Source organism: Lactuca saligna, chromosome 4 (genome assembly GCF_052625555.1).
Source record: "Lactuca saligna cultivar CGN05327 chromosome 4, ASM5262555v1, whole genome shotgun sequence".
Classification (NCBI taxonomy): Eukaryota; Viridiplantae; Streptophyta; class Magnoliopsida; order Asterales; family Asteraceae; genus Lactuca; species Lactuca saligna.
This window is the reverse complement of record NC_136420.1, coordinates 282,287,915-282,309,342: the sequence shown is the minus strand read 5'-3', so window position 1 is coordinate 282,309,342 and position 21,428 is coordinate 282,287,915.

Here is a 21,428-nt window from a genome sequence, read left to right as displayed (position 1 = left end):
TACCTTTGTAATTAAGTTAGATGTATTTTTCAAATATATTTAATTCAATAATATGTATTAATCAATTTCTTAGAATAAGTAAAATGACTGGCCCACAATCATTCGTATGTGTCTATGTATATATATATATATATATATATATATATATATATATATATATATATATATATATATATATATATATATATATATTCACCCTAATAAATAAATATATTTTTGCCACATGTTACAATCTTATTTATTTTGTCACATGTAATTTTGATGTTATTTTAAACTAATTTTTATTCCACATGTCATTTTATGATTTTTTTTTTTTCAATTTATTAAATTTTAGATAGTGTTTAATTTCAATAATAAATGCATATCAATTTCATTAATGAATTTTCTTTCTAATTTCAAAATTAATAAATTAAACATTCATTAATTTTCTTTATTTATTTATCTAAATTATTTTTTAAATTTAAAAGAGAAAAAAAAACACTTTAATTTTTATTATTCAATATTTTCTCATTTTTCTTATAAATTCATTCCGTCTCAAATTAATTATCAACTTTTGACTTTTAAAGTCTTTTTTCTTCAACTTTGACCTTAAATATTTTTATTTGTGTTATATATTACTTGATGAAACTTATAACAATGAAAATACATTTAAAATACAATTCATTCATATATTTTGTATCAAATATTATATATCAAAAAGAAAAATATTTAAGGTCAAAGTTGAAGAATAAAGACTTGAAAAGTCGAGTATGGACAATTAATTTGAGACGGGGGTAGTACTTCTCAAATATTTAGAATTCTGTATTTAATTTTTCTTTTAAATAAATTCATTTAATACAGGAGTTTCGCACCTTATATATATATATATATATATATATATATATATATATATATATATATATAGAGAGAGAGAGAGAGAGAGAGAGAGAGAGAGGTGGGTTCAATTGAAAAAATAAAAAAGGTTGAGAATGAGGGAATCATTCTCAACCACTCATTTAATGAAAGACACGGTGGCAAACTTGTAAATATCGTAATAACCTTCAATCTCAAAAACGTAACTATAGAGAATTCGATAACTGTTCGTTCATCATCAAAATATTTCCTCCAACCTTCAATAATCATCCAGATTTCTTCAACTAAACCGGAATTTCTTTGCTGTTCATGAAATTGGAATCGGAGTTCTGGACTCGCAATCACAGTCGACATTGAGGGACTTAGAATCGGTACTCACAGGTTCCCAATCGGATTTTCAGAAATCAAAATCAAATTGAGAAATCGATCAGAGATAGGATGTCGCATCTAAAGTCGAAATCGGAAGTATATGATGATTTGGAATTGATAACTTGATGTTTTTAACATTTTTAAAATAGTTAGTTTGTTTGCACTCCAACTGTTTGATGAAATGCATAAACTAAATTACCACGTTATATTCACATATGAATATGTTTTCTCACCTGAATCAGTATATGATTATTAAAAACACAAAACAAATATGCAAGTCTGTATGTTATTCATATGTGAATAACATATAAAAATTATATATATTTGTCAAAATACCTTCAATATTCATAAGTGAATATACCTTGTAATATTCATATGTGAATGTATTGTGTAATATTCATAAGTGAATAATTCACCTAATATTCACAAGTGAATATACTCTGTAATATTCACATGTGATATACCATGTAATACTATGTAATATTCACATATGGAATATCATTTAATACTCATAAGTGAATATATTATCTAATATTCACAAGTGAATATACTATGTTAATATTCACAAGTGAATTCATCATCCAATATTAAAATATGAATATACTATGTTTATTATATGCTATATTCATATATGAATGATACTTAAATTGTAAAAAAAAAAAAAATCATACTTTTTATTCATAAGTGAATAACGAATGTATTGTAATAAAACCTGATGCATTGTTATTCATTTATGAATAACGTTAGCTGAATATATATATATATATATATATATATATATATATATATATATATATATATATATATATATATTATCTTAAAAATATATCGATATGGATGTCTATTTGTAGAGAATAAAAAATTATGAATTTTGGTATATTTAAAATCATTTTTTTGATAAAAATAGCTTATAAAAATTTTTAAAAAAATGAAAAAAACTATGTTTTTGTATATATTAAGGTAATGATTAGCATAGTTTAAGGAAATATGTTATGTTGGAAAAACATGTGCATTCGTTTCTCATTTCCGCCGCTATGTTGGAGCTTTTGCGGCAAAAATAAATGATTGGCTGAGAATGATTCCCCATTCTCAACTTTTTTTTTTCTCAATTGAACCCTCCCCTATATATATATATATATATATATATATATATATATATATATATATATATATATATATATATATATATATATATATATATATATATATATATATATAAGAAAGAGATACCAAACTTAAACAATGGCTATAAATATTTCTTAAATTCCCTTCTTTACTTTCTTTCAAACATACGCCCATAGATAACCACAATTCATATGATTCTTTTCCATTGAAAAAACCTTGTTCGATGGATAGGAAGTTTAATGGTTGGATGCATTATTTTTTAGGAGAATTTTATATATCCTTATAATTATTTTAATTATGTATATATCTTTATAAAAACCATAAATAATATGTATAACTTTATAAAACGATATAGTTATTCATGATATAACGTTTTTTTATCGATTTGTGTTCTTCATAATTGATTAGCAAAATAAGTAGATTGCATATTCTTAATCGATTGTTAAACGATATATTACAATCGATTTTGAGACCTACAATTATTTTCATATATATAGTTTTGTCCTTTCTCTAGTTCTTGAGACATGATAAGAGAAAATGTAATTTCAATATGTGTGTCGATACCAAAGGGTTTCTAATCCAGCGGTATTAGGTGGTGTCATTCCTCTTTGAGGTTGAGAGTTCAAGTCCTATCGTGGAGGAGTATATTATATATATATATATATATATATATATATATATATATATATATATATATATATATATATATATATATATATATATGCATGTCAATATTTTAAAAGGATCTATGAAGGATGATTTTGTAATGTTATAAGGTATTTAGTTTTTTAATAATGAAAAATCAATTTAAAGATAGTGTTTTTTTAGAAAGATTAGTTATCATTGAATAAGTATTTGGTTATATAATTATCATTGTAATGTTATATATTTGAGTTTATAGGTTCTATAAAAAGATACATGCACATAATTATAAAAGTTTACTATAGACAAAATTCTTTCCATATTATTTACTCTAGCTAGAAGAGAAAAGACCAGTTACTAAATATCATTTTAAAAAATTGGACATCATTGATTCACCGAGACTTTAATTACATGCTCGTTTTATGTTCCTTAATGGTTGATACCATATTATCCAAACCACCATTGGTTTTATTCCGATTGAGTGGATTTAGGAACTCATTGGCATCTATTTTAACTTTTAAAATAATGTATTGTGCACGTCATATATATGAACTTATATTCCGATGCACAAATACTCTTGTAACTCAAAAAGTTGAACATTCAACTAAACTCATGATATTGTACTTGGCATTTCTTATCTAATTCGCATAAGTTATGCGATTGGTAGACGTGTGAATATATGCTTGCATCATTATTAATTAGAATATATGCCAAGCTAATATGACATTAAAACTATTAATTATTTTTTTATTTCATACTTGTTCAACCTGTATTAGTGTATTACATTATCTTACTTATTATGTCCAATTACAAACGTTTCTCCCATACGAACCGCATACGACATATAAGACCCTTTGAGTTTGTATTGACGCAATGATTACATGTGATTTTTTTTTATTTTTTATTTATTTTGAATATTATGGTGCCATGGTTGGATATTTAAGAATCCATATGTTGGAAAGCGATTAAAAAAAAAAAAAAAAACGAAGAAGAATCGCAAGTACCAAGAAGAAAAAGAAACAAAAGAAATTACATGATGAGGTTTTTCACTGTATAGTTCAAAAATGCTTCTTATTAAAAAAAGCTAGCAAGTAACTGAAAAACAAAACAAAATAAATATAATGTTTTTAACCATATATTCCAAACTATATTATTTTTCCTGATCAAAGTCTTAATCTAATCATATTACTTAAGCATAATTCTTTTTCAAGATTGTACTTTTTAGGAATTTGATGTTGTCAAAGGCATTCCAGCACCTCCACATTACCCATACATTAGCCATGATAATAACTTCAAAAAATTCTTTTTTTTTTCAATCGCCATCCACACATTATGTAACGGTCCAAAAATTATAAGGTAAAAATTTCATATTTAATTAAACCATATACATCATTTAACATCTTCAATCATTAAAAAGTGTAACAAGGTAAAAACAGTTATCAGAGTACAATCCAAAAATCCTAAAGTTGCGGAAATATGGGTGGATGCAGTGCAGTCACGCCGGACCTTTCTATTTCGTACTGGAAATACCTGAAACCATAAACAGTAAACCGTATGCACAAAGCTTAATGAGTTCCCCAAAATACCACATACCATACATATCAAACATATAATGGGCCCCGCCTACTCGAAAAAGATATGTTCATAATATGAGAGGGGCCCTCGCATATCACATTCATCAGGCCCTGTTTGGCATTGGGCCGAGACCAGTATACATACGAACACATAAACACATGTAAGACTCACAAAGATAAATAGCATACAATATATTCATCAAGCCCCGCGTGGCATCGGGCCCCGCCAGATACACATATTAGATATCATACATGCAAGAGTCACGCATACAACTAGCATCCTAATTATAATAAACCATGGGCCGGTATCGGTACCTTCGAACCGCCAAGCACAGTAAGCAAACTCACCTCAAGCTAGAGAATGTCTCAAATAAAATCTCGGACTGCTGATCCAGATAATCCCCGTGCTAACATCATCAAATAACACCCAATTAATATTTGGTCCAAAACCCATAGTTGGAATCCTAGTCCGATTGTCCAATGCTCAGGGTAAAAGTCCATTCTATCCTTTTCCTACCTTGGCCCAAAATTCGAGGCCCAAACCAATAGAATCAAAAGCCCAATATGACCTAACTTCCTAATTGGCCCCAAAACCAATCATGGGCCTAACCCAATAAGGCCCAAATTCCTAAAAGACACACAAAGCTCCAAATGGGCCCAAACACAAGAAGGCCTAAAGACAGTAACTAGAGCCCAACATGGTGTTAAAGCCCAAAATTACATCTCACATCGATACTAGTCCTTGGTCACGTCATCAGAGCTCATATGATCTGATCGCAAATCATCACAACTCAACTTAGCCAATCTCTGTCAAAGAATGACACCCAAGCTTACCTCACAACATTAGAGATGCTTACATACGAAGAAAACCCAAAAAGATCATGGGCTTAAGCTCACGTCGTAAGCTCTTATCGCTCATGTCGTAATCTCAGTCCCGAGAAAAATCTCTATGTAACCCATCTCACGTAGTGAGACTTTATGTATCGCGTTGTGAGGATCCTTTTTCTCTAAAATCCAACCTTTTGACATCTTTAAACCCTAATTCAATTCATCCTGAAAAAATGGCTGTTACAACTCTCCACCACTTAAATTAGATTTCTTTCTCGAAATCACTTCTTACTGCCTTCTAGAAATGCCAAAACCCAAGGGGATACTGTAACGCCCGCATATTCGGTCTAGTCAATTTAGAGACAATGAGCTTCAAAAATGACTTTTTGATGGAATATTATTTATAATGAGTAATCTTAACCAAGTTATAGTATATTTCACAAGGGTTTTATACATATAAAGAACGCCAAAATCCAAGTTATAACGAAGAAGTTATGACTCGTCGACGTTTTACGGCAACACCGGCATGATACCGGGAATCGTAAAAAGTGAATTTATGATAAAATACTTTCTAGCCTTAGCGATCTAAATGAAAGTCGTATTATATGTTAAACCAAGAGTGTACATAAAAAGAATGTCCAAATCTGACTTCGTATGAGGAAGTTATGATTTTTCTAAGATTTAGCACAATAGTGCACAACCCGAAATTCGAATTTTAGATCGGTCGATTTTTAACCAAAACACTCTAAACGAGAATTGAAGATCTTGTTAATAGGAGATCTACAATAAAAAGACAGTAAAAAACGGCACTCGTATGCAGAAGATATGGATGAAACTAAGTCCCTACTCTTCGAGCGCGGCGAATTCGATACATTTTTGTCAGTCTGAGATACACTGAGAATTAGCCAATAGGATCTAAATGAAAGTTTTAGTACTCATACATACCAACGCATGGATATAAATAACATCGATAATAGAGCTCTTATGCGAAAGATATGGACGAAACTTAGTCCTTACTCTTCGAGCGTGTTATATTCGATACATTTTTGCAAATCGGAGATAGAATGTGAATTAGCCGACGAGGTCTAAATGAAAGTTGTAGTACTTGTAAATACCAATGCATGGATATAAAGAACGTAGAAAATGGGAGCTCGTACACGGAAGATAAGGACAAAACTTAGGGCTTACTCGACGAGAAAAACCCTATAAATAAGAGATGAACTCTTCATATTTTCTTCACACCATAAGCCTTTTCTTTTTTCTCTCTAACTTCTCTATAGACTCCCTAAACCCCCTAAAGCCTAAGAAACTTACCTACCGCTAGAAGAAAGCTTCGGAGCGCACGAAGGCTTCGAGGAAAAGAGCTTTTCAACTCAGAAGCTCTGCTCCATCAGAGCCCGGTTTTTAATAAAACCCGCTGTAACTGAAATAAGCCTACCATACTTTAAATATAACTTATTTATAAATATAATATTGTTATTATGAACCTAGAAATAAGATTTATCAATGATTCAAAGTCGTTATACTGATTGATCTACTCACAGGAACGATGTCTAGGCTGTGATTTAGTGAGGTGTTTAAAGTGGGATTTCCAAACAGTATACTTCGTACACCAAATGGACCCTACTTCCGATATGATGCTATGTGGTAGTTCCTTACTTCATAGATCATGAAATTAGACTTTGAGTTAATGATGAAACTAGACTAATAATTAGTCGCAATAAAGATTAGACTTTTCGTCGAAGGAAAATAGAATCATTAAAAGCGAAGCGCTACCCGAGTTTGGAATCATCACTTTAACAAGTGAGTGCATAATTACTTTCATCTTACACATAGATATGAAGTATTTTATATAAATTACGTGCTACGTGTGCATATTATTTGAATACTTGCTTTCTAGGTTGGATGAATGATTTTATACATGTTTTAAATGATTTAAACTGTATATGTATTTTATATCTATGAATATGTTGGGTAAAACATGGGTAGATGAACGATGAGAGATGAAAGATGGTATGAGTAAACATTAGCAACAATAGACTTAATGCCTAATAAATAACATCGGCAGCTATGGACTTGGTGCCTATTGGATAAATGCTGGTAGCTATAGACTTAGTACTTGTTAGATAAACGTTGGTAGCTATGGATTTAGTACCTATAAGATAAAAACTAGTAGCTATGAATTTAGTACCGGATGAATGTGTTGGAATAGTGTCTAAGGCTATAACTATATTCGGTGGTGCATGGTCCTTTTGGGTTGCCTTCACCATAGCAACTTGAAGGATGATTTATTAAGAGAGAGAGTAAATATTATAAGGAATAATATTTAGCTATTTGATTAATATAAGTCATAAATTAATTGATATTAATTTGGTGACTTAAAGAGATTAATTAAATAAGAGGGTATAAACTGTCAATTGTTTGATAGTTAGACTTTAGACTATAAATCAATTAGGATGGACTTTGGACGGTTTCTAAGAGATTTAGGATAGCTCAAAATAGTCCATAAGGATATCTATGGAATGGATTTGGATAGCCTTAAGTGAAGATTATCCAATTAGGGTTTAGGGTGAAACCCTTAAGGAGTCTAAAGGTATAAATAGGCCCTTGGGATGTGGAATTCGTGTACAACCTTTCAGAACCTAAAGCAAGGAACCTCTGGTCGAATTCCATCCCCTCTCCTCTCTCCTAAATCATCTTGCTTGCTATTGGTGTTTGTAAGCCATTAGAGGAGTGACAATTGTGACTCTGGAAGCTCCAAGACAAGAAGATCAACAAGGAACTCAAAGGTATGATTCTAGATCTGTATTAATGTTGTTGTTTAACCTAATTAGCCATTAGAAGTCTTGGATTCAAAAGCATGTTTATTAGAAAGCCTAGATCCAAGCATTAGGGTTTTGCATGCGCACATAGGAAAGTTCTTATGGCTAAAACCCAACAGTGGTATCAGAGCCTAGATTGGTTTTCTTTAAATTGTTGCTTGAATAACTGAAACAAACCTGCAAAATTCGATTTTTTGGGTTTTGAGTCACTGACTCGTCGAGTTCCAAGGTGGACTCGTCGAGTAGGCCTGACTTGTCGAGTCCCCTTGTGCACTCGGCGAGTCCAAGCGTCAGGAAGGGCCAGATTCGGGATTTCTTTGTGTTTATCTTATCCAAACTTTCCATAAACTAATTAGATCAATATGAATCCGATTTCTTGATAAATATAAGTGTTATCTTGATCTAGTTAAAGGTAATTATCAACTAATTAAATATTTAGTTTTCCTATATGATAATTAATTAATTATTTTGATTATTTTTTGGTAATTATCCTCAAAGAAATCAAAGATAAATCAAATAAAGATAATTAAGATATTAATTGTTAATTGAAATTATTTGTTATTTGATCCTCCATGTTTTAAATGTTTAAAACCTACCCTATAGTTTTGAAATTTAAATTTGTGATTAAAAGCTTTAATTTAGACAACTTAAATTTCAAACACTAGATTTTGAAAAGTTTAAAATACAACCCTATACTTATATGACATTATTAGAATAATATATATATGTATAACTAAATGCTAGTCTTACCGCTAGTAGGCCTCATTCACGAAGCCGATCTATAAGGTAGGTATAAGGTTGCGGCCTATAAAATGGCGCTTAATGGGTGTACACTCACACCCACCGCTTGCTTGATTGGTGGAGGGTCGTTAGCCGAACGGGTAGGATAGGGCAACCTCATCCTCTCATTAAAAGTATAATAAGAAATACGAAGTAACTAAATCTTTTTAAAAAATTTCCCAATCTTAGTTACTTTAGGAAAAGTGAATTGATGCAATCCCATGAAATTACACTTTGCACCTTGCTAAGATGTTAGTGGAGCGTGTGTGGTTTACCGGCACACTAATTGGTTCTAAGCGAAGGTGGCGAAGGGTGATTCATTGTTTATCATAGTTCGATGGAGCGTGTGTGGTTTACCGGCACATCGAATAGGTGATCGTAACAATGAAGGCACCATGTAAATTTGCATGGTAATTCATACCCGCTTTGTGATCCTCGGCATCCCAGTCACAAACAAGAGGGGCATATCGAGATTTAAACATGCCATTGAATAGTTCAATGAATCTCATCCGAACCTAGGAATTCTCAAAAACACTTAGGACCAAAAGTTTAAGTTTTGTGATGGAGAATTAGTGAATCGTCATTCACTTACCTTCAATTTATTTGCATGTTGGATTACGGCATCCCTTTTCTAGTATGTAAATGTTATTGTTGGATCCTAGCCCTAATTTTCTTATTGGGTGATAATTAGGGATTCTTGTTCTAATCTATCTTTGTCCTTTCTATAGATGTCAAATGCAAACAACGCTGCTGCTAGTTCTTTCACGTTGATGAGCCTTTGCCAAAAGGTCACCTTCGATGGAACGAACTTTGGCGAATGGATAAGATACATTCGCACCATTGCTCGCTATGAGGATAAAGAGTATGTCCTCGACGAAAAGCTCGAGAAAATCAACCCAGAAATTGCTACTCCCGCCGAAATCACCGCCTTTGAAACCCATGAGCGAGATGCGACGAAAGTACATTGCATCATGATCGCCACCATGAACTCCGAATTCCAAAAGTCCTACGAGGACATGTATCCATACGAGATGCATCAAGACTTGTTGGAGAGGTACCACCAAAACGCGAGACAAGAGCGTTACGAGATCTTCACCAACATGATTTCCGCTAAGATGGGTCATGGAGAATCTCTTACCGTGCACTTGCAAAAGATGCAAAGGTATGTCGACCGCCTTCGCAAGTTAAATGTTGACTTCGGCGAAGACTTGGCGATCGACATGGTGCTTCACTCTTTGCCTCCGATGTATAATCAATTTAGGATGACCTACCACATGAACAAAGAGGAGGTCACTCTAAGTAAGCTCCAAGGTCTCTTGAGGGTTGCTGAGAGCAATTTCAAGGACAAGTCTGTTGCACCAACTCCCAATCCGTCTGCTGCTCCTGTCTTGGCTCTTGGTCAAGGGAAGGGAAAGAAGAGGAAAGCTTCTTCAAATAACTATCGAAAGGTGAAAGCCCGAGATGGTTCCTCTTCTAGTGGGACCAAAGTTGATCCCTCTAAGCCCTGCTCTAACCCGAAGGAGGCAGAGTGCCACCACTGCCACAAGATAGGACATTGGAAAAGAAGCTGCCCGGATTACCTGCAAGCCATCAAGGAAGGAAAGATCAAGCCATCTTTCGCAGGTATTTATGTAATAAAATCTAACGATTCTAATCATGCTATTTCTTGGGTTCTTGACACCGGTTGTGGTTATCACATTTGTTCTAATGTGCAGGGACTAAAAGGAAGTAGGGATGTGGAGCAAGGAAGGATCAATCTAATCATGGGGAACAGAAGATCGTCGCCTGTGACCAAGATTGGAGTGTATTCTTTGGTGCTTAAGAATAGTTTAGTTTTAGATTTGAACAATTGTTGCTATTCGCCAGAAATGGCTAGAAACATCATTTCATTTCATGGTTTATATAGACAAGGTTTTAGATTTTCTTTTAATAATGAGAATGGTTCTATTTTGGCTTATCTAAATGGTGTCTTTTATTTTGAAGCTATACCATGTAATGGAATATATGAAACTGTTATGATTGTTGATAACTTAGGAAATGATGTTTTGAATATTGATTCTTCCACTAGTATGGATAAAGCATCCTTGTGGCATTGTCGTCTTGGACATGTCAACAAGAAACGCATAGCCCAACTCCAAAAGGATGGAGTGTTGGAGTCATTCGACCTTAGGGAAGATGACACATGCGAGTCTTGTTTACTTGGAAAGATGACTAAGTCACCCTTCACGAGTGCTTGTGAAAGGGGTGAGGGACTATTAGACCTACTACATACCGATGTATGTGGACCTTTTAGATCAACCACGAAGGATGGGAACCGCTTCTATGTGACCTTTACCGATGATTATAGTAGATATGGGTATATCTATTTAATCAAGCAAAAGTCAGAAACCTTTGAAAAGTTCAAAGAGTTCAAGAATGAAGTGGAGAATCAATTGGGCAGGAAAATCAAGATGCTTCGATCCGATCGAGGAGGAGAGTACCTAAGTCTTGAATTCCACGATTATCTCAAGGAGTGTGGAATAGTTTCGCAATTGACGCCTCCTAGAACACCACAATTGAATGGTGTGGCAGAAAGGCGTAATCGAACCTTATTGGATATGGTTCGCTCTATGATGAGTCGTGCTTCACTACCTATCTTCTTTTGGGGGTATGCCTTAGAGACTGCCGCCCATATCCTTAACCGAGTCCCTACCAAGAAGGTTGCCAAAACACCTCACGAGATGTGGACGGGGAAAGCTCCCTCGTTGGCACATATCAAGGTTTGGGGTTGCAAGGCTTTCGTAAGACGAGATACTCACGACAAGCTTGAACCTCGAAGTGAGCGATGTACTTTCATCGGCTACCCGCAAACTTCCTTTGGATATCTCTTCTATAGACCGAAAGATAATGTTATCTTTGTTGCGAGGAGAGGAGTTTTCCGAGAGCGAGAACTCATAAGCCAAGGAGACAGTGGGAGGCAAATCGAACTTGAAGAGATTCAAGAATCGATAGATGAAGGAACCTCTACCGCTGGCGTTCAACCCGAGGAGGAAACTCCGGTTGAACCGATTGACGAATCCTTACCTCTTAGACATTCCGATAGACTTAGAGTTCAACCCCAGTTTTATGGCTTTCATATTACTACCGAAGGGGACACGTATATTAGTGATGGTACACTAATAAATCTTGATGAACCTAATAGCTATAAGGAAGCCATGGCAGGCCCGGAGTTTGCGAAATGGAAAGAGGCGATGGATAGCGAGATCCAATCCATGTACGATAACCAAGTTTGGAATTTGGTTGATTACGTGCCCGAACGTAAGACCGTAGGGTGCAAGTGGATCTTCAAGAAGAAGACTGACGTGGATGGGAACGTACACACATACAAAGCGCGATTGGTTGCGAAGGGCTTTACTCAAACTCCCGGAGTTGACTATGATGAGACCTTCTCACCAGTTGCGAAGATTAAATCTATTAGAGTGATGCTAGCAATTGCCGCATTTCATGATTATGAGATTTGGCAAATGGATGTCAAGACCGCTTTCCTTAACGGAAAGTTGGCTGAGGATGTTTACATGGCTCAGCCAGAGGGGTTTGTGGATCCGAAGCATCCGAATAGAGTGTGTAAGCTTGAGAAGTCCATTTATGGACTTAAGCAAGCGTCTTGCAGATGGAATCTTTGCTTCGATGAGAAAGTCAAAGAGTTTGGATTTGTACGAAGCGAAGACGAATCTTGTGTATATGTCAAAGCCAGTGGGAGTGTAGTAAGCTTCCTCGTTCTATATGTCGATGACATATTACTCATAGGAAACGACATCCCGATTTTGCAGGAGGTTAAGTCCTGGCTCGGGAAGTGCTTCACTATGAAGGACCTCGGAGAGGCTTCTTACATTTTGGGAATAAGGATAGTAAGAGAAAGAAGGAAGAGACTAATTGGACTTAGTCAGAATACTTACTTGGAGAAGGTACTAAAACGTTTTAGTATGGAAAACTCAAAGAAGGGAGAACTACCGATACAAGGAAATGCCAAGTTGAGTAAGACTCAAAGTCCGAGTACCGAAGCCGAGATAGCAGAAATGAGCCGAGTACCATACGCTTCCGCAGTTGGCTCAATCATGTACGCTATGACTTGTACTCGCCCTGATATAGCCTTCGCTTTGAGCATGGTTAGCAGATATCAAGGGAACCCTGGCAAAGCACATTGGATTGCGGTGAAGAACATCCTTAAGTACCTTCGGAGGACGAAAGAATGGTTCTTAGTCCTTGGAGGGAGTGATGACTTGAAGGTGCGAGGGTATAGTGACGCCAGCTTTCAAACCGACAGGGACAACTATCGTTCGCAGTCGGGCTGGGTCTTTACCCTAAATGGAGGAGCAGTGACATGGAAAAGTTCCAAGCAGGAAACCGTAGCTGATTCAACGTGCGAATCAGAGTACATCGCAGCAAGCGAAGCGTCGAAGGAGGCAATATGGCTGAAGAACTTCATCGGTGATCTTGGAGTTGTACCGGCCATAAAGGAGCCCATGGAGATTTTCTGTGATAACGAAGGTGCGGTTGCCTTGACCAAGGAACCGAGGGATCATGGTAGATCTCGACATATCGACAGAAAATATCACTTCATTAGACATCGTGTAGAAGAAGGACAACTCGTAGTGAAGAGGATATCATCAGAAGATAACCCATCAGATCCGCTTACGAAGGGACTGAGTAGGGTTAAGCACTTACAGCATGCTAGGAGTATTGGGCTGAAGGATGATATTAGCATAGATTAGATAGTATTAGAAACGTATAATAGATAAATGTAATTAATATTTGATGATTAAATAAAGAAGTTTTATTTATGAGTAAAGTTACTATCACATATTAGTTGTTTAACTATTGTTTCACTTTGCATGTTTTGACTTCCGGAATAATTGAGTTTATTAGGAATAATCGAATTATTCAAATGGTCCACAATCGTTCATATGTTGGGAGTAGATATGAATGAAGATTGTCGTGAATTGGTGTGTAGAGTGTCTAAATGGTGTTAGACATAGCAAGAGTTGCTGCAACGTTCATGAGTGCTTATGAACTGGTTTTGAGCATTGGAATAAACCCGCGCTTGCTGGAATCACCTTATGGAATACGATATAAAAGGTGATCGCAAGACGATAATATCATATGGTCTTAAAACCTAGATATATGGTTTATTATTTGTTAATTGATTGTGCATTGATAATGCGAAAACGCATCAGTAACTTGATGTTATAAAATGCTTTGTTGTGTATAGTTGGTTAATGAATAAGTAAATGCATATAAGTCGAAGTTTATCTGTAAATTTTATCCTAAGAGGGTAGAAGAGATATCTTGGCCACTCGATGATTTGATTTGACTTATGTGCCGGGCCCGGTCAGAACTGAATTGATGTGTTCGATTAAGTTCTATGTCAAATAAATCGAAGATCGAGAAATCTAAATGCTAGACTAACCATTCCATAGGATTGTCAGCATGATATCTAACAGAGGACTGTACGATCCCTTATCTAAAGGACAAGATTGATTAGATCAGAGTTGACAGCGTCTTTGAGAGCTACGATTGCGAACCGTATTATACTTGTATAGTTACTAGACTTATCCAAGTGGGAGACTGTTGGAATAGTGTCTAAGGCTATAACTATATTCGGTGGTGCATGGTCCTTTTGGGTTGCCTTCACCATAGCAACTTGAAGGATGATTTATTAAGAGAGAGAGTAAATATTATAAGGAATAATATTTAGCTATTTGATTAATATAAGTCATAAATTAATTGGTATTAATTTGGTGACTTAAAGAGATTAATTAAATAAGAGGGTATAAACTGTCAATTGTTTGATAGTTAGACTTTAGACTATAAATCAATTAGGATGGACTCTGGACGGTTTCTAAGAGCTTTAGGATAGCTCAAAATAGTCCATAAGGATATCTATGGAATGGATTTGGATAGCCTTAAGTGAAGATTATCCAATTAGGGTTTAGGGTGAAACCCTTAAGGAGTCTAAAGGTATAAATAGGCCCTTGGGATGTGGAATTCGTGTACAACCTTTCAGAACCTAAAGCAAGGAACCTCTGGTCGAATTCCATCCCCTCTCCTCTCTCCTAAATCATCTTGCTTGCTATTGGTGTTTGTAAGCCATTAGAGGAGTGACAATTGTGACTCTGGAAGCTCCAAGACAAGAAGATCAACAAGGAACTCAAAGGTATGATTCTAGATCTGTATTAATGTTGTTGTTTAACCTAATTAGCCATTAGAAGTCTTGGATTCAAAAGCATGTTTATTAGAAAGCCTAGATCCAAGCATTAGGGTTTTGCATGCGCACATAGGAAAGTTCTTATGGCTAAAACCCAACAGAATGAACTTTAGCAGCTATGGAATTAGTGCTTTACGAACTAGCATTGGCAGCTATGGACTTAGTGCCTATTGCATAAACCCTGGAAGCAATGGATTTCGGAATAAACAAATGCAGGATAGATGATTCTTAGGATAGACCCTTAACAGTAAATAAGATAATGGGGATGGGTAATTGAGTTGGTTGTTTGATATTTAAACATAATAATTATATTATTTTGGGTTGAAAACCCTATGTACTCACTAGGTTTCCCAACCTGACCCACTCATTTTATTTGTATCACATGTGTCGATATGAAGTTACATTACAATGAGAGATTAAGGAGATGTAAATCACTAGTGATAATGAATGTAAGTTATGTTTATGCTTATGTTTCTATATTGACGATGACATCTCAATGTTTTAAAAATGAATAAAATACATTTCTTCGGAAATGGTTGATAACGTATTTATCATGTTTTTTTGGTAGCAAATTCTGTCACACCCCAAAACCAGAACGACAGAAACGTTCTGGGGCGGAGGACATCATGTAATGTATCATAACAATGTAAAGTACTAAACAAGTAACAACATCATCCATTGCATAAATAGTATAATTTTAGTTACAAGTGCTCTTTCATAATATAAGACAACATAATGAACAATCAAAATAAAATAGGAATCTTGATTTCTCCGTCTTCGCAAAACCTGGTCGTCGTACCTGTCTATTTGTGACCTGAGAATACAAGTATTTTGAAAGCGAGTATCAGCAATAAAGCTGGTGAATTCATAAGTATTAATGTGTCTTTAATTGGAAAAACTGTAAAGTAAAAACTTGTAAATATTTGGAAAAAGATTTTATAAGTATGAACTGTTTGACAGTAATTGAAAGCGTTTGAATACCCTAGCAAATCCCTATGATTTCTATTAGTATAAAGAGTAGTCTTCTACCAAGACTAGACCATTTTGAAAGTAACAAAGTTGGTTTTTCCCTTGTATGACTACTATTAACAATATATATAGTCTACCTCGTCGTTTATGTGAATGTATCACAAAATAAAAGTAATAAGAAAATATAGCCATGTAAGTGTTATCCTTTTGTATTAGGATAGTGTATAATGCTGGTTTTTCCCTTGTATGACTACTATTAACAATTCGCATATATTATTAATAGTAATCAAGAATAAAACCTGTTGTTTATCACTAGCACACGACTTGAGATTTGTAACCTATCGTGTTGACATACTCTTATTTTTATGCCTATTCCAGTTAAAGTTGACTATGCATCTGAGTTCTACGCGTTCTCAGTTGTTTGCATAACTACTTGGAAGCAATGGCAGGTCCTTGTACTGCCAGGTGGCAAGAATTTAAGATTGCACAAGTTCAGTCCATATGATTTTGGATTTGTCACTAACCTTGTCTTGTGAATATGGTTTTGACAAATTCTCATGGATAGGAACACATACACCATAAAATATAAGTGTCATAAGGTTTGTCTCCGATTCATGAAAATGATGGTCAGGAAACGCTTTCACTAAGTAGATTTTAAGTAGATAGCAATTGTGATATTTGCATTCTCAAAGTCGTTAGTGGAGCATGTGTGGGTAACCGACACACTAACATGGACTTGTGAGAAGTGACAAAGGCATAAACAATTGAGACTATGATTACGACATCCCTTTCCATAGTTCTAAAAATTGTTTAGACACACATGTGAGCTATCTAAGAAAAGGTGTATGATTTTGATAAAGTCTTATCAAAGCATCTCGTATCATAAATCTGAGCTTTGGTAAGAAAGTCAATACAATATTAATTTTTGGAAGTCCATGTGATTTCTGCATATATGTCAAAGCTAGTGGGAGCATAAGTGTTATGCTAATAATCATCATGTTAGTAGGAGCATGATAATTATGATCAGTGTTGCAAGTTAGAAATGTTAATTATAGAAAACAAAAGTTTCAATTGGGAAAAGTTGTTTTGCTATAATTAAGGGAGAGGAAATTTTACTTCATTTCAATTTTAAAAGCTTAGATTGAGATTTTAATCATCTTTAGTCAATGATATATATATATATATATATATATATATATATATATATATATATATATATATATATATATATATATATATATATATATATATATATGGGAAAAGTGAATATACCCTTAAGGGTATATAAGCTTAGGTACCCAAATTCACCATATCACGTTGTTTTGTATCATATAATACATTCTAATTGTTCACTATTCTTATAATTTAACTTCTAACTTGATTTACTTCCATGATTTTTATAAATTACATATTTATCTTTCTCTTATATAATTTTCATTTTCAACTACAATATATATAGCCTAGTAGGTGGTCGACAAAAAGATTTGATCTAAGAGGAAGGTAATAGTGAAATTTCGAAAACCTTGAAAGTAAATCAAGTTAGGGGTTGAAGTTTAATAACATTATAATGAATATATCAAACAAAACGATGTATTATGGTGTGTTTGCGTACCTAAGCTTATATACCCTTAAGGGTATATTCACTTTTCCCTATATATATATATATATATATATATATATATATATATATATATATATATATATATATGATTTTTATGTTGGAATGCTTCAACTTAAGTAAATTCTACATATATTGCGTTCTCAAAATTCGATTATGATTACGACATCCCTCTTTATAGTCGAATTATGAAAAACATGGAAAATTAAAAATATTGTAGCAAAAGACTGGTTTGGGATCATATCTTTATGTGAGACATGATGAATTGTGTCCCATATGCTTCGGATATAGGATCGGTTACATGTGCTATAATATTTATCCTTTCTAAAATTTTCAAATGCCTAGGGCATTAAGAGGGGAAATGGTCTAGAATTGGATATGACTAAAATCATTAAGAAAATATTAAGGATAATCTGAGGTTCACCAAAGATTGGTTGCTCATGGATAGTTGAAAGTATGGTGTAAATTTTTTGGAAAGGGCCATATTGACATATTCTGAAAAGTGGCAATTCTTGTTCAGAAGTGATAGTGAAAATGGAAATATGGAAATGTCTCCATGGGTGGAAGTTATTCAATCTGTGTAAGATTAGAAAACTTAATGTAAGGAGGATTTTCAAAGCAATGTACTTTGAATTTGAGACTTCATTTCGATGGAATTGATCTCCATTGGAATACTTTGTAATGTTTGATGACAAGTCTTTGTGACTTTTATGCATAGGCATTACAAGAGGATCAATGCATATAAGTTTAGAATCTAACAGATTTTGGTAAATGGCATGAACTTGGGTCAAAGTTTATCCATTCCTTTTACCCTTAGAGGGATAAAAGCAATATATGTGGGCCCCTCGATGATTTAGTGATGGCACCCCAAGTGCTTGGCCATGCCTGGACTGATTTGATTTGTTCAATTAGTCAGTCGTCATAAATCGGAAATCGGGAAACAACAAATTGACAGAGAGAATGATTATAATCCATGTCTCGGTCCATATGATATCTAGAATGGAGGAATATATGATCCCTTATCCAATGGGCATGTCATAGACTGGGTCAGAGTTCGGCAGCGGTTTTATGTGACATCCCCAAAATCACGACCAGAAAAGACCGAATTTCATTTATGTTTTTTAAAATAATTTCAGAGTAAATCCTTTTGATTTGAAAGAGTTGCGGAATTTGTTCCCAAAAACAAAACATGATAAAACAATGTTTACCAAAGCATTTCATAAAAGAAATGTATTTTCATTATATAATTAAAACTCGGGGTGTCATGTTCCGATACAGACCAATAAGCATAAACGATAACATTACAAGTCATTCAACAAATATATACATATGCAGACTTGCAAACAAAACAACTTGATGGTTCATCCATCTTACGCCCTTGTGCCACTTCCTGTAATACAAATAAAACTGAGTGGGTCAGGCTTGGGAGCCTGGTGAGCATATAGGGTTTTCAACCCACAATAAATAAATTATATTTAATTTCACCAACCAACAATAACCCGATTACCCATTTCTGTTATCCTCACTTTACGTCCCTAAAACAACATCTATCTCAAGGGAGCTAATCTAGGATTTTCATCCGGACGGACATTACTGCTAAGGGGTTTCTTCAACAATATATATCCTAAAGGCAACCATGAGGGGGATAGAGTACACCGGTGAACACATCGTTCACAACACCTACAGGTTATGAACCTGCTAGCGTTCCACGAGACTGTCTAGAAGGAGTCTGTGGTCGTGATCCATACTCCGCTGAATAACTAGGTCAACAACAACAACATCGAGGCCTCTCATCTGTTTATTACACACAAACTATCTACCCATGTTCTACCCAATATATTAGTAGATAAAAATATATATTTATGTACATAGTTTAAAACCTGTGTAGCATTTTCATCCAATACATACTTCACATAACAGATGAGGCATACCCACATAACACGTATTTCATAGAAAACAAATCAGATCTATGAGATTGAAGAGAGTGAATATACATTCACGCACATAACAACAAAATTATACACATAACACGTATTTCGTATAAAATACTTCATAATTATGCGTTAGAAGAAAGTAACTACACACTCACTTGATCAGAAGATGATCGGACAGCATTACGGCTTGCAGAAGTAGCAATCCTCAACAGATCTGGAAGATCTCTACAAAAATCGAACTTCTCACGGGCAGAGCTTTGGCTCGGGAATCGCACTTCTCGGGATCTTTGGGCTTCGAGACTTGCTTCGGGTCTCGGGGATATTACCAAGGCTTCGGGGTACTTCTAGCACGCAAATCGAGGTAAAACGAGAGAGAGAAGAGAGAAAATAGCAACCCTAAACGGCTGGCCCTTCAAATCTATTTATAGGGCAAATTTGGCCCTTTCCACGTCGTGGCAACCTTTTTCCACATCGTGGGCTTGGTCGTCACTGCATGCGTCATCCCAAGTTGCATCTGGGGGCCTCCCGGAGGTGTCAGGACACTTGCCACGTCGTGGCACTACTTGCCACGTCGTGGTCTCTGACAGTTTTGGGGTTTCGCGCCCCGAACTTCAGAAATTCATATCTTTCACATACGAACTCCGTTTTCGACATTCATTATATCGCCGCGAAGGTGAGATTATGCTCTACAACTCTCGTTTAGACTCCATTGGCTAATTTTGACTTTATTTTTAATATATTATAAGTATATTACTTATATATTATTTTTAGTAGGCCGGGACAGGAAAACTCCATTCGAAATTCATAACTCCTTCATCTGAACTCCGATTCCGTCCGTCTTTCCGTCGTTGCACTACTATCGATGAGATCTTCAATTCTCATTTAGATCACTAAGGATAGATATATATCTACCTTAAATTAACTATTTACGTCGCGCTGGGTCGTGCCGGTTCTGTCGCGAAACTTCGACAGGTCATAACTTCTTCGTTATAACTCGGATTTCGGCATTCTTTATATATTCGGAAACCTTATTTCAACTACTACAACATTATCCATAAATACAGGCTTTATCTAACATCTCATTTTGATGCTTATTTTTATTCTTAATTAAATTAAGACACACAATTAAGCACATAACACATAATACTCAAATAAGACACTTCTATTATTTCAAAACGGGTTACAAAGGTTAACCTAGACTATTATATCAACATTAATGACAAGCCCAGAAACACAGGCCTTACAATTCTCTCCACCTTAGAATGATTCTGTCCCCGGAATCACACATCAACAAACAAATGCGGATAGCGACCATCATGTCACTCTCCGTCTCCCAGGTGAGATTCGGCCCATTCGTGTGTTTCCATCGGACAAGCACTAACTCGACCATCTTGCGTCGCAACTACTTTGTCTTTCGGTCAACGATTGCCTTTGGTTCCTCAATCAACCTTTTGTTCTCATCGATTCTCAACTCCGAAAGTGGAATCATGTTGGGAACTTCTCCCGTGAACTTCCTCAAATAACACACATGGAAAGTGTTATGAATTCCATTCAGTTCTTCTGGTAGTTCGAGCTTGTAAGCTTGGTTCTCAATCCTCTGAAGAACTTTAAACGGTCCAATAAACCTTGGACTTAATTTTCCCCTTTTACCAAATCTTATAAGTCCCTTCC